This window comes from Larimichthys crocea, chromosome VI (genome assembly GCF_000972845.2).
Source record: "Larimichthys crocea isolate SSNF chromosome VI, L_crocea_2.0, whole genome shotgun sequence".
Lineage (NCBI taxonomy): Eukaryota > Metazoa > Chordata > Actinopteri > Sciaenidae > Larimichthys > Larimichthys crocea.
This window is the reverse complement of record NC_040016.1, coordinates 13,679,624-13,686,311: the sequence shown is the minus strand read 5'-3', so window position 1 is coordinate 13,686,311 and position 6,688 is coordinate 13,679,624. Positions and strand designations below refer to the sequence as shown.

General features: G+C 47.6%; 1 long non-coding RNA gene across 1 annotated transcript; it reads right to left on the bottom strand.

The window, feature by feature from the left end:
* Positions 1–4,482: 4,482 nt before the first annotated feature.
* Positions 4,483–4,848, bottom strand: LOC113745807 (uncharacterized). Its single transcript, XR_003462417.1, has 3 exons — positions 4,804–4,848; positions 4,637–4,693; positions 4,483–4,514 (listed from the first exon to the last, which is right to left on the bottom strand). It is a non-coding gene; the product is annotated as an uncharacterized LOC113745807 (long non-coding RNA).
* Positions 4,849–6,688: the final 1,840 nt, after the last annotated feature.

Genomic DNA, 6,688 nt, shown 5'->3' with positions numbered 1-6,688 from the left:
TTACACGGGACTCACACAGGAGGCGGAACGGCAGCGGAACGGCAGCGGAAAGGTCCTTTGCCCAGCGTCAACTCAGACCGGACGCGTATCAGCCGCGAAACGGCAGCGGAGTGAGCCGGCCGTATTCACGCAAGATCACGCGAGAATCCTGGACATACCCGAGACCCCGTGATAAACTGTGTATAAAGAAAACAACAACAACAAACAGCTGACTTTGCTTCTCCGACGTGGAGGAGATTATAAAAAGCATCTGCTGTGTCATAAATGATTGTGTGTTGTTCCACTTCAACAATTAATCTCTCGTTGAGACCCTTTGATCGATCTTTGATCACCTGGTGCCACCGGTCATAACGTAACATTGATGTGAAGTTGTAAAAAGCTACATGAACTGCGTATTGTGTTATTTTGAAAGGGGACAGAAGTTTATTACGTTGATTCTGTGTCAGATTTCCTGTCTGGTGCAGTGCTCTGTTGAAATTTACGAGGTTTAGCCGCAGCTCGCGGAAAAAATTGAAATCCTGCGGAAAGCTCGCACCGTGGCGCGGAGAGCCGCTTCTGAGCCGCGCCCTGTGTGAGTGCTCTCATTGACTAAGACTGGCTTCTATTTGCTACGGTGACCGCGGCGGTGCCGTTCCGTTCCGCGTCCGGTGTGAGTTGGCCTTTAGTTAATCAGGACGCAGAACACGTGCGGTTCTCCCTTAGCCAATTTAGGATGCAGAACACAATGTGCGTTCATACTGTACAGTACGCTGTAAAAAAAAACATGCAAAATTACACACAAATCTGCGAAACAGCGAGTCTGTGAAAAGTGAACCGCGTTATAGCGAGCGAAACAGCGAGTCTGTGAAAAGTGAACCGCGTTATAGCGAGGGACAACTGTACATTTAATGTAGTGAAACTCTTATGGGAAACATGATGAACACCGTTCAATTACTTTTTTTTTTTTTTTTTTTTTTACTGGTTCTGGTTCCACAGACTCACTTTGAGCTGTCTGCTCCATTTCACGGTTCAAGTCTGCAGACTTGTTCCGCACAAGACAGACAGGAGGCTTTTCAATAAAGCTGTTGGTAATCCACTTATTCCTGCCTTTCTTGCTCTTTCGTTCGTTCATCTTCTCCCGCTTTATTCGTTATCGGGTCGTGGGGGCAGCAGCTTCAGAAGGGAAGTCCAGACTTCCCTCTCCCCGGCCACTTCATCCAGCTCTCCCCAGGGGGACCCCAAGGATCGGCTCAGCTCCTTCTTCACCACAACGGACCGGTGCAGAGTCTGCATCACTGCAGAAGCCCCACCGATCCGCCGGTCGATCTCCCGTTCCATCCTTCCCTCACTTGTGAACAAGACCCCGAGATACTTGAACTCCTCTACTTGAGGCAGGATCTCATCCCCAACCCGGAGGCTGCACTCCACCCTTTTCCGGCTGAGAACCATGGCCTCGGATTTGGAGGTGCTGATTCTCTCACCCCTAACACATTCTCCTGTGTTAAGGGCTTTACAGGGGCCTGTGGGACTGTGAGACTGGATTAACAATCGCTGGTGGTAGTTCTAGAACTGGGACATGGACAGTCTCACTTCCCTCAGTTAAATTTTGCCACAGTTTTTCTGTCTCCAAAAGCTTTTCTGCACTAGTGTTCAGTGACGAGCTTGTGTTTACCTGTTTGGCCAGGTATTTTGTATATTGAATTATGTGGTGTTTTGTTATGGCGTGAAGTAAACTGTTTGGGTCTGTGGCAGACTGATGGACCATAGCTGCATAGTCTTGATCCACAAGCTTTGGCATGTCCTTTTAGCCATGGTGCTTGTTAAGAAGTCTGTTGATTGCCTCCTTCATTGCTGATGTCCAGCGCTCGTAGTAGCCAGTAGTTCAGCAGAAGAAAAAGTATTTTACTTACCCATTTTAGCTGGAGGTCCCATGCTTCCTTGAGACAACATCTGTTGTAAAGCAGCAGGTTGGGGGAGCTGGGATGCAGTGGGTAGCAGTGGGTTCTTTGATGGTGTTGTACCAGGGGGGAGAGGCACAAGCACAGATGAATCCTCCTTCCTTTGCACCCTATGTTTGCTCCAATCAAGCTGAACTGGACAGCATCCTGGCTGTCTGTACTCAAGACCAAACCCCTCTCCTGTGTCCCTGTCAGAGATGTGAAGTGTAGGGTACTTTTCCTTTCCAGTCACCTTCTTGAAGGCAGAGTTCATCTAAGTTATAAGCAAAGGATCAAACACAGGTGGGAGGATTATATCTGGCTGCTTAAGGTCCAGAAGCCTTTGATAGTTCCACCGTGCCACCCCTGTCATGCCCTGGGCCTGGAACAATTCGCAGGACACTTGGGTACCAGTGATCCACTGGGCCTGGTGGAAATGATACCCCTCTTGCTGTGAGGTCCCTCTGACTGGAATCCAGATGGGGACTTTTGCACCTTCTCCGGGAACATGATTTAGCTGCAGAGTTCCTCCATATCTATATAAAATTCCCTCTGTAACCACAGGATCACTGAGGCACCCACGGAGAATGTGGACCCTTTGAATGCGCCATGTTTTCAACATAGATGGTTTGAACAGTGGTACATCATTTGGGTCTGTGGTCAGGTGGAAATGGTGAAGGACTTTTTCCACTCTGTCGACCAGTTCTGTTGGCAGTGGAATTCTGGTCCTACAGTGCTCTCGGATGTGCTGTTTTGTTGGAGTAGGTGGCTGAATTCCACAGAACTGATACGCATCCTTGAGCTTCTGCAAGTCCCCCTGATCCACCACAGAAAAGGCAGAACCCGTGTGAAACGCTGCATACAGTGGAACAAATCCAACCTGACCACAATGTTGGTGTTGTACTGTGTACGGGATGCACAGGTGTTCTCCAGAGTCCCAGCAGTGGCCTCTGCGACAATACTGTCTGTGGTCTTCCAGGCATCCCAGTTTAGGTGCTCTCCGTGGTGAAGGTCGGAATTCTGAATGCCGCACAGCAATCCCTAAATACAAGAAAGAGGAACTTATTAGTGTAAAAATATTTTTTATATATTATATAAATATTATGCATGTTATGAGACAGTAAAAGGGGATGCAGATAGTTCTCACCTGTCTACCCAGTGGTAATTAGCTTTCTCCACTCCTGCATCGCTGTACCGCTTGGCTAACCCCTGGTACATGGGTTCAAGGGACTTCTCTGCCTCAGACTGCACCATCACCCATGAGGAAATCATCCAGTTTTCATTCATTACTGCATAACTTGACATAGTGCCAGAGGATAAAGTCACTTTTCGCGCCACCTTCCTGGTGTGGTCAGACCGCAAGACCTGTCCAAAAGTTCCCTGCATGAGCAATGTTATGGCTGACTGTTGGCGCTGGTACTCGTCAATGAGGCAGTCAGTCAGGTAGTGAGCAGAGACAGAGACTCCACACCATCCATCTGCATCATCATAACTTCCAAAAGACTGTGGCATGACATCCTTCCTCACAAGGTGACTAAGGGTTTTCTGCCCATAAGCCCCCGCCTCAGCATCCCAGATGTTCTGAATGCTGTGAAGGTATGACAGATGAGCTTGTTCATACTTGAGGTGCATCAGCTCATTCACCTGTTTCGCCATGTCGGAAGGTGACTTGCCAGTGCGCCTCAGCTCATGAAGCATATACTTGCAGATGGCTTTTTTGTATGTCAGGAACGCTGGCACCATGTTTGCAAACCTCTTTGGCAGTTTATCCAGCCATCGAGGACTATTAGCAAACCAGACCCTCTGGCATGTCCTGCAGCGAAGACGTGAGGAAAAGATGTAGTACTGTCCATTGGTGCCAACAATCACTCGAGGCCTACCCACACCAGCTGAGACTACGTCTGGCTTTAGACAACCATGAAGACATGGGAGTATATAATTGTTTCTGAGTCTCACCATGACATCACTCTCTGGTTTCCAGATAAAAAATGGGTGCAGCTGAAAGAAATTGCAGGATGGGAGTTCAGAAACAGTGTCTATGAGCTCTGGTTGTGGAGGGAAACGCCATAATGAAAGAGCATTTCCTGGCTTGATCATGTGATGGAACCCAGGCCACAGTCCAAGAGACTGGAGCTCTGTCCTCATCCACACTTTTTGATGATGCGAACAGGTCCAGTTGCTTATGTCCTGGTTTTGTCTCTGTACCGGTGGGGCACCAAAAACAGAAGACCCAACTGTGGCAACAAGGATAAAACAAAACATAATTAGTGACATGTATTTCACACATTTTAATATTATCAGAGTGTAGCAACATATTTAGAGCAGATATATAATAAAGAAAACATCTTACTGTCTGGTGTCTCAAGTGTTTCAGGTGTTTCAGGTGTTTCAGGTGCTGGTCTCTCTGCTGGTGTGGCACACAAGCATAAGACCCAACTGTGGGAAACAGGAAAAAAAACAAATACAGAATTAGTGACATGTAGTAATTTAAAGGAGATTTTTTTTTTTTTAATTAAAGATAGATTAAAAAAAAAAAATCGTACTATCAGTTGTCTGAGAGTCTCGGTGGGGGAACAACATCAACAACCGAAGAACCAGCTGATAAAACATAGATGAAAAATAAAAGTTAATTTGTGGGTTTATAAGTTTTATCTCTCTTATTTTAGATGTATGATATAGACTTTCTGAGGCACAGTAACACTTAAGAAAACAGTTCTTACTGTGTGGTGGTTCAGGTGTATGAGCAGAAGAGGAGGTCTCAGAAGGTGGCAGGGTTCCTGAAAATGTACTTTACTGTATTCATTTTATTATCTTATGTGTAACAGTCTTAAGGGTTTTTTGGGGGAGAAAGTTAAACTAATTATTAAAATTAGGCCACAATACATACCTGGTGCTGAGACAGTCCCTTCGGTTTGCTGGGGAATAGCAAGCTCTTTCGCCAGAAACTGCAGCTTAGGTGGAAGGGGCACAGATTTCTTCACTGTAGGCCTGGTGGGGACTAATAGGACAGACAAATAACCAGATAACACAAAGCATTCATCAGTAAATGACTTAAAGATAACTGATATTACTGCATGACTGTCAGCCTTAGAAAACAGGACCCAAAAGCAGATGTAGCTGATGAGGAAGTGACAAAGTTTATCGCTGAACAATCAGAAAGTACTGAACAGAGAGTGGGGGAGAAATCGAGGCCGAGTTTGGGTTCCATTGTGGATGAAGCAGTGGGAGACTGGCAGAGCAAGACGGAATTGGATCCAGGTGTCGGTGCTGACTGGCAGGGTAGACGTGTGGTACAGGGAAAACAGGACAAACTTCCTAGGGGCAAAAACAAAGTAGAGGGAATGAGCTCACGGGAACGCAGACTAGAAATACCAAAGAAATGTCAGCGGCTGGTGCAAAGCATACTGAGGTACACAACAATCCAGCGAGGTCTAGGGAGCTGGGCAGGTCTTAAATAGAGAGCAGTGATTGCAGGATGGGAGTCAGGTGCTTGATGGGGTGCAGGTGTGCGATAGTCAGTGAGCTGAGGCCACGCCCACCAGCTCCAGGAAACATGGGGAAAAAGGACAAATGGAAACACACCAAGCACACCACAACACACCCACACACCTAACACCCCTAAAATATACTGCATGCGGACAGCTGCAGAACAGCTCCGCTCCGCTCCGGAACAGCTGCACAGTCGTTTGTGATGCACTCTCCACCGGCCACAGAGCGTCGCGAGAACGCACAAGATCTTGTGCATTCACACATAATCACGCAAAGTTGCTGGCTGTAGTCTCTTTGACTCCTGCACTGGCATTCCACGCCGCATATGCGCATGGAGGCCCAAAAAGTGGGATTAAGATTGCAACTGATTCAGTGGGGGTACACGGACGTGTGCACCCAATTTCATGACAATTCATCCAATAGTTGTGGGTAGCAGTGGGTTCTTTGATGGTGTTGTACCAGGGGGGAGAGGCACAAGCACAGATGAATCCTCCTTCCTTTGCACCCTATGTTTGCTCCAATCAAGCTGAACTGGACGGCATCCTGGCTCTCTGTACTCGAGACCAAACCTCTCTCCTGTGTCCCTGTCAGAGATGTGAAGTGCAGGGTACTTTTCTTTTCCAGTCACCTTCTTGGATGCAGAGTTCAACCCAGTTATGAGCAAAGGATCAAACACAGGTGGGAGGATTACATCTGGCTGCTTAAGGTCCAGAAGCCTTTGATAGTTCCACCGTGCCACCCCTGTCATGCCCTGGGCCTGGAACAATTCGCAGGACACTTGGGTACCAGTGATCCACTGGGCCTGGTGGAAATGATACCCCTCTTGCTGTGAGGTCCCTCTGACTGGAATCCAGATGGGGACTTTTGCACCTTCTCCGGGAACATGATTTAGCTGCAGAGTTCCTCCATATCTATATAAAATTCCCTCTGTAACCACAGGATCACTGAGGCACCCACGGAGAATGTGGACCCTTTGAATGCGCCATGTTTTCAACATAGATGGTTTGAACAGTGGTACATCATTTGGGTCTGTGGTCAGGTGGAAATGGTGAAGGACTTTTTCCACTCTGTCGACCAGTTCTGTTGGCAGTGGAATTCTGGTCCTACAGTGCTCTCGGATGTGCTGTTTTGTTGGAGTAGGTGGCTGAATTCCACAGAACTGATACGCATCCTTGAGCTTCTGCAAGTCCCCCTGATCCACCACAGAAAAGGCAGCAGAGAGGAGCTGACAGAAGGTGCTGAAGAGGGGATGGTGCTCTGAAGTGCACTCCCGTGTGAAACGC